A 14641-nucleotide genomic window follows, 5' to 3' on the forward strand; every position below is an offset into this window, starting at 1 on the left:
GGTATTCTTAAAGAAATGTTTCGTGCCTGACATTCAGGTTTAATGCTCAAATAATGAAGCAACAGCAAGCCACAGAAGCAGAATCAGATATAAGTAACATAAAAAGTGATGATTTCATTAATGAATTTTATCTGCCTCATAAATGAAATGTGAATGTATCCTTCTAAAAGTATATATTTATGGGACACAGAATTTTGGTAAAACCAAACTTACCACTAATAACAGTTACAGGTCTAATACCCCTACTTGTTAACGGGGTTTGGTTATAATGATGTCACACCTCAGAGGAGAGAGTGGTTCTAAGCCTGTGAACTACAGCCCTGCTCTTACATTCTTCATTCTGATACTAGCATTTCTAATGATGGCAGCACATGTGAAGGAACAAGGCATGCTCTGAGCTAGTTTGACAATGAGAACAGGATAATGCTGTGCCTTCTGAGTAATTCATACCTGAACAAGGCTGAGTCCTGTGTCCATGGATCAGACTGTTAAAAAATTGACATTTGGCAGGAGTTGGGTGAGTACCTGCCATCTCTGAAAGGGATCACCCACTCAAGACCCCCAGGGCCAACACAGGTATGATGACATACAGAAGCATAAGCCTGACCAGCTGAGTGGGTAGATCAGGTGACAGCAAGAGGGCCACTATTTTATTGTAAATATTCCTATTTTTTAAATAAAAACAAACACAGGTTTAAACAACATAGTATAGAAATATTGAATAACTAAATACATGTGCTAGAAGAAATGTATGTGTAACTGCAAATATGTATCTATATGTAATTGTAATATATAAGTAGACATAAACTTGTCTGTATACAGCAGTGTATCTATAAACATATATGGAATGTTTATGTGATGACATACTTTTTGTATAAATACAAATATATATTTATGAGTAAAGAAATAAATGCAACTATGCATATATAGCTCTGTAAATATAGACATATATCTGCATGAATATACTTACAATTATTTTTTCATGTACATAAATGTATGTATTTATACACAAACAAAAAACATATTTGCATTACCACATAATTTCATGTACAGTTGGTATTAGCTTAGTCATTACTTGAACTACATGTATTCAATTTTTGTAAAGAAAGGATTTTGTTTGTATAGACCAGAAATATTTATTAGTATTATGATAGTATAACACAATAATTTCTCACACGGTATTAACTGCACATACAATATGGTTGAACGCAGTCACCACATCCTAATCACAGTAGAGGTTGGGGGACTGGAGGTGCATTAAAGTATCAAGTGACTGACCAGCACATAGTTTAATGAAAGATGACCAGTTTTATTACTTCTGTATACATTTCTATATAATTCCCATATATGTTTGCACTTATTAAGCAGCAAATTTTCAAAGCACACATTGCCATATACTTTATCAATCTGTAACAGTAAATACATTTTGTTTAATGAAAATCAATCTGGAAGGATGTTAAAACTGATCTTTCAGGTGTTACATTTTTATGTGTCTATAGTTTCTGTCTTTAAGAGTAAGGTAAAGCTGTCTTAACTAAAGAAAATTAATGTTATCACTTAAAACTGCAACTTAAGTCTGCAAAACATACTGGAGAGCTGTACCTAGATTGGAAGTGTATGATAAGATGCCAGAAAACACCCATCCTCCAAACAGACAAGCTGTGCATACATGTGTAACAATTTGAAGGAAGATGTACTCCTACAATTTCAACCTGCATTAAAGAGGAAGTATTAACTCATATGGATTAGGTATGGATTAGGTGTAATGACTGTATGACAATGCTTATTTTGCTATTTCCATGCTTAATAAATGAAATCATTAAACATGGAAACAGTAAAACACATATTCTTAATAAATGAAAAATTATTTAAAAAATGAAAATAAATGTTTAAAGAAATAAGCACACACACTAAGTTCAAAAATAACTTTAGTGTCTTGCTGCATAGTGCAAATAATCATATCAGAAATATTAAGGAACAAGAAGCATTGACAGATAACCATGCTGTTATGTGTTTTCTATGCAGCTGGTGAGGAATTTGAGTATAATTCAGCCAATCAGATAAGGAGACTTTTGAGGCTGACTGAGGAAGCTTATAAGTATGAATAAAAAAAATTCTATTTAAAAAGAATGTTAGGTAATAAATGATTTTTTTGATTTTAACTAATTTTTTTACAATAACTGCAAGACTGATTTATACACAAATATAGTAGAAGGGCTAAAGTACTTTCAGTGCATTACTGCAGCCAAATCCACATCAGACAGTAATTAACACAGACCATGTGGTGCAATGGCAGCATGTCTAACTCCAGATTAGAAGGCTGCGTGTTCAAACAGTAATTTTGAATATATTACCATTTTTTGTTTAGACCAGCATATCTCATTGCTACCTCTACACTGCAAATGTAAAACACTACCTCTTGATAGCAATAAACTTATTGTTCACGTGTATCCATAAGCATTTCCAAGAAATTTTGTTTTATATGAATAAAGATTTAATAAAAATAAAAAAATATGTGTTAATGATATATAACATTTAAGCAATAACCCACAACTGAGTGTGGGTATATCAGGATTTACCCATGGTTGTTGTGGTTTGATTACAAGAAGCTATCATGAATACAAAATATAACTGTTCCATGGTCCCAGATGGTACACATGCCCATTTTTATTAAAAAAACTTGTAGAAATGCCTTAATAAAACCAATGAATAAGCTATTCAGTAAATTATATGAAACAAGGTATGCCCTTCGGGACTGGGAGAACTCAGACATCACTCATATTTGTAACTCTTATTCATAAAGGTGGGTTTACTACTGACATCAGGAACTACTGAACAATAAGTCTGACATCATTACTTGGCAAATATTTTAGAGGATGTTCCTTAAACTCTGTAATTGAGTTGGGGACATATGACCTGAGCACAGATATCAAACAATATGGTTTATAAAAAGATCAATGTTAACAAGTTTAATTGAAGTTTATAACCCATTTATGATGGCATGTGATATGGCTTTGACTTTAATATATCTTGATTTGGCAGAATAATAACATGAATCCTTACATTGTAATAATTAACAAAGAAAACAAAACAACAACAAATAGTTGCCTTGAAGAACATTTCACAAAGCCACGCGTCTAGGCTTCTCCAGGATTCTGCTCTGGGCCTGGTATTGTTTAATTTATCTTTTACATTGTTTCCACAGCATGACATGTGCTGGGTTAGTAAGTAAACAGACTACTGCAAAAATAGGCATTGTCCTAAGATCAGATGAAGCAACTATATGCTGGATGTTACTTCTTGGGTAATTAGACCAGAAGTGAATTTGTGAATTTTAATGCAAGTAATTGCAAACTATTTTTTTTTTTTTTTGGGGGGGGGGGGATAGTTATTTTCAAGGTAGGTTATACTTGATTAATACAGATTGAGAGGAAGTTAATATAAAGCTGTAGGAATTATAATCACTTCCACATATTCATTTAATGATCATACTATAGAACCTAAAATTAAAAGAATGAGATAAGACAGAGTCAGAAATAGTAGAAACTTTAGTAGATCAAAGTCAAGAGAATGAACATGTAGAGAAAGAGTTAGAAACAGTGAATATGCAAATAGAACATGAAGAAACAAGTACATTAGACAGAGGGCAAGAGTTACAAATGATAAAAAGTGAAGGATTTAATATCGATAAAGGTGAGGAAGATGGGTCACGGTTAAGTGACAGTGAATATTTGAAATTGAATTTAGTTAACCAAAAAATAAATTTTATGGGTAAAAGGGTGCAGGAGAGAAAAAAAGGCAGAAGGGTTTAAGAAAGAAAAAAGAAAGGGAAAGGATGAATATGATTGCAGTAAGAAAATAATACTTATAAAATCTTAGCACTAAATGTTAATAGTTTAAAAAGTTACTATGAAGAAGAGGAATTTTTTTAGTGGTGTAAAATGCAGAAAAGTGATATTATTATGTTGGAAGACATTTGATTTTCAATGCAAGAAGAGAGACTTCAAACTGAAGTGTGCTAGGGAAATATGTAATTTGAAATTTAGGGAGAGAGACTTGTTCTGTTTATTTTGTTTATTAACCAGGTGAAGTGGACTGGTATGAGACTCTTTCCAGCCACTACCCAGGTCAAAAGCAATACAAGACATAATAAAGATGCAAATATACATTTAACACAACTTTTAAAATAAAGCATTTCTATAACAGTAAAAATAGCTGTACAAAGTAGATGAAATGCAATTTTATTGATGTAATAGTATTAAAATTAAATTGTTCAAAACATGTTCAGACAATGGTATACAGAAGTTAGAATGAACAAAACATGAATAGATTAAGGCATACTGCTATTAAGAGTTAAGAAAAGTCAGATAAAGTGAAGAAAAGTAGAATTATAAAGGTGAGGAAACCTTTGGGAAAGTAGGAAGAAGCATGAATAAGAGTGGTAATTTAATGATAGAAAAGTAAAATACAGTGGCTGTGTGCATATTTACAGGAGTTAATTGCTATATTACATGGGAAACTGCAAGAATAATGTTAGATGTGTGGTATGAGCTAGTTATAAGCAGAGAACCATTAGATACTAGAGATAATTGCATACTACTGTGCTTTAATAACACTTATACAAGACTTGGGCATGGGAGAACACTAGCCACTTGGGATAATTCTTCATTAATGTGCCTGAAAGGCACTTAGAAAAAATATTAAAGACAATGTGGATCGAAGGGGAACACTAGACACTACAGATAATGTATTCAGCTTGCTGGAAAAGCACTTACTACAAAAAAAGAAAGACAATATGGGTTGAGGGAACCACTGCACACCATAACTCTCAACATCTTAGAGCAAAAAAATCTTGACAAAGCCATAAATGAAGGGCATGAAATCTGAAACTCAAATGTCTGTCATTATTTTTTTTATTTCAACCCTCAGTGATTTGCCAATGATTTGCCAGAAATCCACAATTTTATGAGAAACAGACCAAAAATATGAGGTAAAAATATGGACATTCTGCGAAAATCTGTACAATTGAGAGGTATGCTGCACATCAGGGCTAATAAAAACAGTATGTCTTAAAGGCACTATGGATATTCAAATCCTGAACCCTCCCATCTCAGATATTAGTCCTCTGTGCCACCAACAGACACCAAGGAAGATGTGCTGTAATAAATAAAACTAAAAAATAAGAATCATGACAGAGTGGGCATGATTTCAAACCCTACACCCTTGACACAAAAACACCATTAACCCTGCTACACTAACTCAGAAATTAGTGCAGCATGTGCTTTCTTTCCATTTAATAAGGATCGCAGGAAGTATTCTGGTACTGCAACAGTTTTTGAGTTACAAGAGGGAGTACTAATAAGCACACCTACCAATGTCATGGTGCAAGAAATCTCAGCAAAGCCAAGAATAATAATGGGACAAAGATATACAATCACTGATGAATTCCTGTTATAAACTTTAGAAAGTTGAAAGAATAACAGCTTTTTCATTAGCATGTATTTACATTCAAACGTATGTTATGTATGTGCACATTGCAGTCCTCAATGGTTTGCCAAGAAACCACATTTTATAAAGGCCAGAACAAAATGATGGGGTGAAAATCTAGACATTCTGTGAAAACATGGACAGTTAAGAGGTTTGCTTTTGAAAGTCAGCAGCAGGAGGGTGAAAAGAAGCCTAGAAAGAGGCTGTATTTGGACAAAGTGCTAGATACAGTATGCCTATTAGCTGGAATATAGTGAAAAGATTAAATAAAAATGAAGTGACTCTTCCAGTGGTAAAGCAGATAAATATAAATATCTGCATTTAGTAACATGCATGGTAGTAATATATATTGATATTGTCAAGTTGTTGAATAATTGGTTAGCACCATTAGTATATAAACATATATGAATCATGTCATGTATAAAGAATTGTGCATATGGAAACTGTCCAGTGTATTTTGATACGCTTGATGTAATTTCTTGTAAGCTGATGAACTGGGTTCTCAAGAGATTATTCGCTGTATGGCAATTGTTTTTGTTTGATTTTACCAATAGAGATTAAGCTAAAAAAGATTTCTCTTAAGTTCTTTACTGTGTAAGATAAATTTCAGTACAATAATAAGGGAAATAAAAAGAGAATGGAAAGACAGGAAACTGTTTTGAGAGAGTGAGTGAAATTTCCTTACGCAACATCATATGCAAATAACAGATGAGACATAAGAATGCTGAAGGAGCAGGGAATGTGTTAAGGTCATTGCATTTTATTTTGCTAAGTTAGGTCTAAGAATAAATGGGTGGCCACGGTGGTGCAACAGTTAGCGTTGCCACCTCACAGCAAGAGGTTCCCTAGTTCGATTCTCGGCTGGGGTACCTTCTGTGCGGAGTCAGCATGTCGTCCCTGTGGTCAAGTGGGTTTCCTCCAGGTGCTCTGGTTTCCTCCCACATCACAAAGACATGCAGTAGGTGGATTGGACACTCTAAATTGGCCCTAGGTGTGCGTGTGTGTGCCTTCTGTGGAAGGTTGGGTGCCGGGCTGGCAACTCAACACCGTAAAACTCTACTGCCAATCATAAGCAGACAGATGATCTGCTGTGGCGACCCCTAACCGGGAAAAAGCCGAAAGAAGAAGAAGAAGAAGGTCTAAGAATAAATAAGGAAATAATGAAGATTGTATGTGAGCAAGGCAAGATAATTGGGTTAAAAATACTAGAAAAGGTTAGGATATTAGGAAATTAAGTCTACTTTGGAACAAGAACAGTGTGGCGAACCAGAAAGATGTGTTAGAAAAAATAACAGGAGCAGCAAACTTCTAGAGAAGGTTAATACAGTTTTGCTAAGAGTTTTTACTGTTTTATGTTCATGTGTGATAGGGGTATCATTACCGGATTCATTAATGTGGATAATATTGAGATTTTTTTACAGCTTTATTCAGTTCAGGAACAAACCACATAAAAACTGAAATAAAGAGGAGGGGACTGAGAATGGTGCAACCAGCAGTGCAAGAATAAATAAAATAAAATATTATTTAGCTTTGTTAAATGCACATAATCCTGGTTCTTTTCACCAAATTCTCAACTTCCATTTAATCTTTTAGCACCATTCCCAACTATGTTTCTCCCTCCCATATGGTTTTGTACTATATACATTCCTCCAGAACAGCACCTACTGTGGATATAAAAAGTGTACACATCCCTGTTAAAATGTCAGGTTTTGTAATATAGAAAAATTAGACCTCAATAAATCATTTCAAAACTTTTCCCACCTTTAATGTGACGTATAAAATGTACAATTCAATTGAAAAACAAACAAATCTGTTAGGGGAAAAATATAAAAAATAAAAAATGTACAATATGCTGGTTGCATAAGTGTGCACACCCTTAAACTAATACTTTGTTGAAGCACCTTTAGATTTAATTACAACATTCAGTCTTCTTGGGTACACATCTGCAATCAATTAAAGAAACTCTGATTAACCACAAATTAAGTTCAGCTGTCCTAATATGATTTTCCTGACATTTACTCAGTTGCCTGCTACAGCAAAAGCCATGGTTCACAGACAGCTTACAAAGCATCAAAGGGATCTCATTGTTGAAAGGTATCAGTCAGGAGAAGGGAAAAACAAATTCCACAGCATTGGATATACCATGGAACACAGTGAAGGCAGTCATCCAAAAGTGGAGAAAATACAGGACAACACTGACATTGCAAAGAACTGGACATCCCTTCGAAAAAGATGAAAAGACAAGACAAAAACTGGTCAGGGAGGGTGCCAAGAGGCCTACAGCAACACTGAAGGAGCTGCAGGAATTTCTAGCAAGTATTGGTTGTGTACTACATGTGACAACAATCTCCCATATTCTCCATATGTCTTGGACTATGAGATAGGGTTGCAAGACTGAAGCCTTTTCTTACACAGAAAAACATCCAGGCCCAGCAAAAATTTGCAAAGCAATACATCCAAGTCTCCCAAAAGCATGTGGGAAAATGTGTTATGGTCTGATGAGACCAAGATTGAACTTTTTGGCCAAAATTCCAAAAGGTACATTTGGTGCAAAAAACACTTTGCATCACCAAAAGAATACCATCCCCACAGTGAAGCATGGTGGTGGCAGTATCATGTTTTGGGGTTGCTTTTCTTCAGCTGGAACTGGGGCTTTAGTCAAGGTGGATGGAATTATGAACAGTTCCAAATACCAGTCACTTTTGGCCCAAAACCTTCAGGCATCTTATACAAAGCTGAAGATGAAGAGGAATTTCACCTTTCAAAATGACAATGACCCCAGGTATACATCCAAATCAACAAAAGAATGGCTTCACCAGAAGAAATTAAAGTTTTGGAATTGCCCAGACAGAGCCCAGACCTAAGTCCAATAGAAAATCTGTGGGGTGACCTGAAGAGGGCTGTGCACAAGAGATGCCTTTGCAATCTTGACAGTTTTGGAGCGCTTTTGCAAGGAAGAGTGGGCAAATATTGCCAAGTCAATATGTGCCATGCTGATAGACTCCTACACAAGAAGACTGAATGCTGTAATTAAATTAAAAGGTGCTTCAACAAAGTATTAGTTTAAGAGTGTGCACACTTATGCAACCAGTGTATTGCACTTTTTTTTTATTTTTTCCCCCTAACAGATTTGTTTGTTTTTCAATTGAATTATAGGTCACATTAAAAGTGGGAAAAGTTTTGAAATGATTTATTGTGGTCTCATTTTTTTATATCACAAAAACCTGGCATTTTAATAGGGGTGTATTCACATTTTATATCCACTGTATCTATTCTGCATTGTAGCTTCTATTTTTCCCAAATAAACCATCACTTCTTCCTATTTTACCTACATTCTTATATTCTAGCCTTTTAACCCCCCGATCCTTCAGAGCTAGAAGTGGCAGAGTTAAAGATGTTAAGATTTGCACTGGGTGTGACAGGGATAGACAGGATTAGGAATCAGTATATTGGAGGGTCAGCTCAGGTTGGACGGTTTGCAGACAAAGTCAGAGAGGCAAGATTGTGTTGGTTTGGACATATGCTGAGGAGGGATGCTGGGTATATTGGGAAAAGGAAGCTAAGGATGGAGCTGCCAGGTAAGAGGAAAAGAGGAAGGCCTAACATAAGGTTTATGGATGTGGTGAAAGAGGACATGCAGGCAGTTGGTGTGAAAGAGCATGATGCAGAGGACAGGAAAAAATGGAAACAGATGATCTGCTGTGGCAACCCCTAATGGGAACAGCTGAAAGAAAAGAAAATCCTTTACATTCCAGGCAGGATACTAGGACAACCTAACTCTCTTCCTTCATTGAAAATACATCTTTCTACCTGCCCTCTATCAGTTTTCAGACTCCACCACCACTAAATATCCTTCTACTCTGCAACCACTTTTGCTTCTTGATCCCTACTTCCTGACTACCTGCCAACTATAACATACAGATCCCTGTACTTAATCATGCTACTACTCAGCTTATCCTCTATTCTTCTCCTACCGCTGGACCATCTTTCATTCTACCATCACTCTATAACAGCTCTCAACATGCTGTATCTCCAACCCTATCCCAGCCAGCTGTTCATGCTGCCTTCCTAAACTCTACACACATAGCACCAAACCTATTTAATGATGCCCCTTGCCTTTACTCCAAATATATATTGATTAATTCCATTTCAACTCAAACCAAAACAAAATTAAGTGGAAAAATACTCTCCAAAAAGAAAGTATAAGTAATTCCCCAATATATTAAATTCCTTTTAGGAGGAGACATTTACCCTAATCCTGGCCCCACCACCTATCACAATGAACATCAAGAGAATTCTTCTCCACGCACTAGTCTAACCCTACAATGGTCATCCCCCAACCCGGTAATCTAAGGTTTGCTTCCATAAATGTTAGAAGCATAAGAAATAAAATTGTTGAATTACATGCCTGGATTACCCAACATAAGCTTGATATTTTTACTGTAACTGAAACGTGGCTTAAACCCAGCATAAACAACTCTGAAAGTATACCTCCTGCCTATAATATCATCCATAATGGCCGTATAAAGAGGAAAGGTGGATGAATTGCTTTAATATTTCCCAACAACTTCCACATTTCCTCTTACAACAAACAAGTACCAACATTCAATTCAGCTGAGGTTCTTATTACCTTCCTGTAATTAAACAATTATAAACAAATACGTATTACTGTTCTTTACATACCTCCTTGCAACAATACACCAATACTGGAAGATATCCTACACTGGATATCCATGACAATTCCACAAGAAATAATACTGCTAGGTGATGTGAATGTCAGTTGGATGGACATAAACTCTAACTCCTCTACCTCTAGTATGAACTTATTTGGTTTCATAAAGACGAATTAATAACCACACACAGTGTAGCAAGACATCAAATTTCCTATTAGATTGGATCCTAGTATCAGATTCTAGCAAATACACTATCTCAGGTACAATGTCGGTCTCAGTGATCATCTCCCACTCTATACAACCAGGCATCTCACACATCCACTTAAACAGCATGTTTATAAAAACAACACACAACCTTTCCAAGTTTAATCTTCATTATTAACTTGTCATCTATTCAAAGGGGACTTCCTAAAAATTCTCCCCTTAGATGATGCTGAAAAAGAATTCACTGCAACTTTCTTGAATATCCTAAATAGGCTTGCACCTCCTAGAAGGAAGATATTAAAAACAAATAATGTAATTTGTCTATCCAAAAAGAGCAAAATGTTAATGCAAGATAGAGGAAAATACATGTAAAGAATGGCAAAAATATAAAACACCACAATATCTTGAAAACTTCAGAATATTTCATAATCGTACTAAAAGGCAAATTAATAACAACAAAAAACTATACTATATTATAATAACTTTCAGAATAATAGTAAACACAATCCTAAAAAGTTCTAGATAGCCATTAAAGAAATCCCAGCCATAAATTCAACCCTAACCCCTCTCCCAATAATTCATCAGTCAAAACCACAATACAGTTCAACTCTTATTTCATGGATAGTATAGCATCAATAACTAAGGAGTCTGCATTACTGAATCCGAACCTTGCCCAGCAGCCACATATCACCACATCTACTTTCACCTTCAAACCTGTGCCCACATCCTGTATAAAACTACTCTTAAACTCAAACCATGCTCTACTTCAGCTGATAGCCTTCCAAGTGAATACCTTAAAATAGCAGCCGATAGCATTGCCTGTCCTGTCTCAGTCTTTATAAATAGATCTATCCAGAAATCCCATGTTCCCTTTCTCTTGAAAAAGGCACACATTAGCCTTCTGCACAAAAGAAGAAATTCAACAGAAACTACTAACTTTAGACCTATAGCAATCTTGTCCCCCCTCTCCAAGATACTTGAAAAATGTATTCAAAAACAATTGCTAAACTATCTCCTGCAGGAAGAACTCCATCCCCCACACAGCATGGCTTCTGTCCTTCCCACAGTACTAATACTGTACTTCTAACCTATACAGATACTGTCAATAAAGCTAGTGATAATGGCAAACTAGTCTCCTCCTTATTTCTAGACTTGTCTAGAGCCTGTGACAGTTTGTCACAGCAAACTTCTAGTTCGCATGTCCCCATTACGTCTCTCTTAGCCCTCCATTATATGGTTCCAAAGCTAACTATCCAATAGGTATCAGTCTGTAAAATAGCACTCCATCCTCTCTCCATACCTCCCAGTCACCACCATACCTCTCAACCTCTTAGCCCAAGAAATCTGGACAAAGACTGACATAATGGGGGTACAAAGGCCCAAAAATAGAGACATATTTTAAACATTGCTCTTATAAATGTAGAAAGTTGGTAGAATGACAGTGTATGTATTAAAATGCATTTTCTAAAGGAAATGAAGTCTGAAACTCAAATGTATGACTTTATTTATTGATTTCATTCCTCAGATCATCCCAGTGATTTGCCAGAAAACCAAAAATTTTAGGAGGCACAGACCAAAATTTTGAGGCAAAAAGCTGGACATTCTGCAAAAATCTGGACAACTGAGAGGTATGCCGATGTTCTATCCTTGCCCCTCCCTTTAACATTCTCAACAACACCCTCCACATATCCACACAACAGGCCTCCCTAATACAGTATGCAGATGACTCCACACTTATTTGTACATCTGACAACATGGCATACCTCCAACAAATTACTCAAGAAGTTTTACCAGCAACTAAAACATAGCTTTGTAGCTCACAACTCATGGTCAACCCCCCTCCCCCCTCAAAAAAAAACAAGCTATTACTTTTTTCACCAAATCCCTCTCTCATGAAAAAACAACATTTTTCTCTTGATAATACAACGTAATGCATAAGAAAAACTCATTGAAAACTAGGCATGCTTTACAGAACCAAAAACTTTCTCACTTACTCAACTAAAGCAACACTTGCCATTACTTATCTCCTCCCCACACTTCTTTATTGTGCTCCAATCCTTAACAGCCTTCAGGCATCACAAAAATCAAAACTTGAGCAATGCTATAACAAAGTTGCTAAATTTGAAGCAAATAGCCCTTTCAGAACCCACCACTATATAGTACTAAATAGCCTAAATTGGTTAGAACTACCCATTCAACTAACACACACAGCTTCTTACCACCAATAAAATTATTCAGAATCCATATGCTTGTCCAGCAGTAAATAACATTCTACAAAACTATGTTCCTAGTCAGTCATTACAATCCAGTGACCAAAAACTCCTATCTGGCCATAAACCTATCACATCTGTTGGGCATTGTCTGTACTTCTGCTATGTTGCTAAAGCCAGGAACTCCTTATCTCTATCCATCAAATCAGTACCATCCCTGCCATTCTTTAAAACCATCTGAAAGACTTCCTAGCCAAAGGTTGGCTATGTTCTTGCTCAACACCAGGATAAACTGTATCCCTAAATGTGAACAAATACTTATTCATACCTTACATCTTCTTACTCTCCCTTCTCCACTCACTGTCTTACTTCTAGCAATTTCTCTCCCCATAGCTTTCTCTCTGAATATACCCTAAACCTGCTTTTCTCTCACTTTATATTGCAATTCCTGTTTGTCGGTGGTGGTGCTGCGGTAGCGTTGTCGCCTCACAGTAAGACATCATCCTGTTCGATTCTCAGCTAAAGCGTCTTCTGTGTGGAGACATGCGTGAATGGGCGTACCTTCATTGAAGTTGTGCATCAGAGCCGGTAAAAATCTACTGCCAATCATTAGTGGACCAGAGTTCCGCTGTGGCGACCCCTAACCAGGAAAAGCCGAAAGACACAACAACATTGTACTAACTTACCTTTAATTTATCTGTAAACTGGCTAAAATGTCTCTAATTATTAAATCATTGTCGTATAACTTGTATCTGTTCTTAACCAATGTTTTCATATTATATCTAATTTGGTATAATTATTTAAACTGTATTTGTTTTTTTATATTATTTTTAAAGACTGCAAAATTATTGTTTTATTAATAATAAACATTTGTTTTATTAATAATAAACATTTAATAATAATATTAAAACATTTTGTAATACTTTGAAGATTTCCTCCTGGGGGCCTCTGCTGGAAATGGGCTCCTACCCAGTTGGACTTCCATGGTAATCAAATGTCAATAAATACATAAATAAATAAAAATACGCCATATCACAAGTAAAATAAGGAGCCAAATAGCAAGGAAAGCATGGCTACTGTTGTAAAGGTAAATGGGCCAAGCAACAAAATAAAAACTGGGTCAGGATTTGAGCGATAAGAAAGAAACATGAGTGATGTTTTAAGTACATAACAGTAGGATAGAGCAGGTGAAGGAGAAACAAGATATGGCATATTGGAATAAGAAAATAATGGAAAAATATTGCTAAGAGGAGTTACAGAGGTTATTAATAATAGCTGAAGAAAGAGAAATAAGGAGAGTCTTGCATATAATAATAATTTTAACTGGAAACTGATGCATAAAAATTTACCAATGAAAGACAATCTGAGACTTAGAATGGAAGTCAGGAAGATGTTCTTGGTGACAGAATGTGATGGGTAGAAGCACAACAACATGTCCTTAGGGTATATAAAAGAATTGGGGGGGGGGGTTGTAAGTTAATGATGGTGTTAAATATTAGTGATCATAGTGACATTACAGGAAAGAATATTCTGTAGTGAAAATATGAATTTGGGGAAGGAAAATGCAGATGAAATGAGATGTTTATTTTGGACATTTTGTTGAAGATTTGGACGAGAAGATTAGGTGATTATATGAAATAATAGAAAATTTAAACTTAAAAGTATGCCAAAACAAATTTAGAATGTTTATGCATATTTGTAAAAATGACAAATAATATCCTTTTGTTTGTAGTTTCCTTCCTTTATAAAGGTAATATGCATACCACAGTTTGTTTTCTTTTTAATTTGACATTAAGAATCTGTAGGTTTCTGTATGGTAAATGTTTATATATAAGAATGGTAAAGATGGCACAGGCTTTATGACTTCTGGTTAAATTACATTTTGGAAGATTGTCTAAAAGGAATATAGTGCATTTGATAAGAGATATTAATAAAAGAAATACTCATCTTCTAGTCTGGGAGAGTATGGTGGAGTCATTAACACACAACTAAGCTACTGCCAACTCGGGCAGATGGGACAGTATTTTAATGTAGCATCTGAAGGAGAGTGCCTCAGGACAGCAGCAC

The sequence above is a fragment of the Protopterus annectens genome, chromosome 3.part1 (assembly GCF_019279795.1).
Source record: "Protopterus annectens isolate FY-2018-M chromosome 3.part1, PAN1.0, whole genome shotgun sequence".
Classification (NCBI taxonomy): domain Eukaryota; kingdom Metazoa; phylum Chordata; order Ceratodontiformes; family Protopteridae; genus Protopterus; species Protopterus annectens.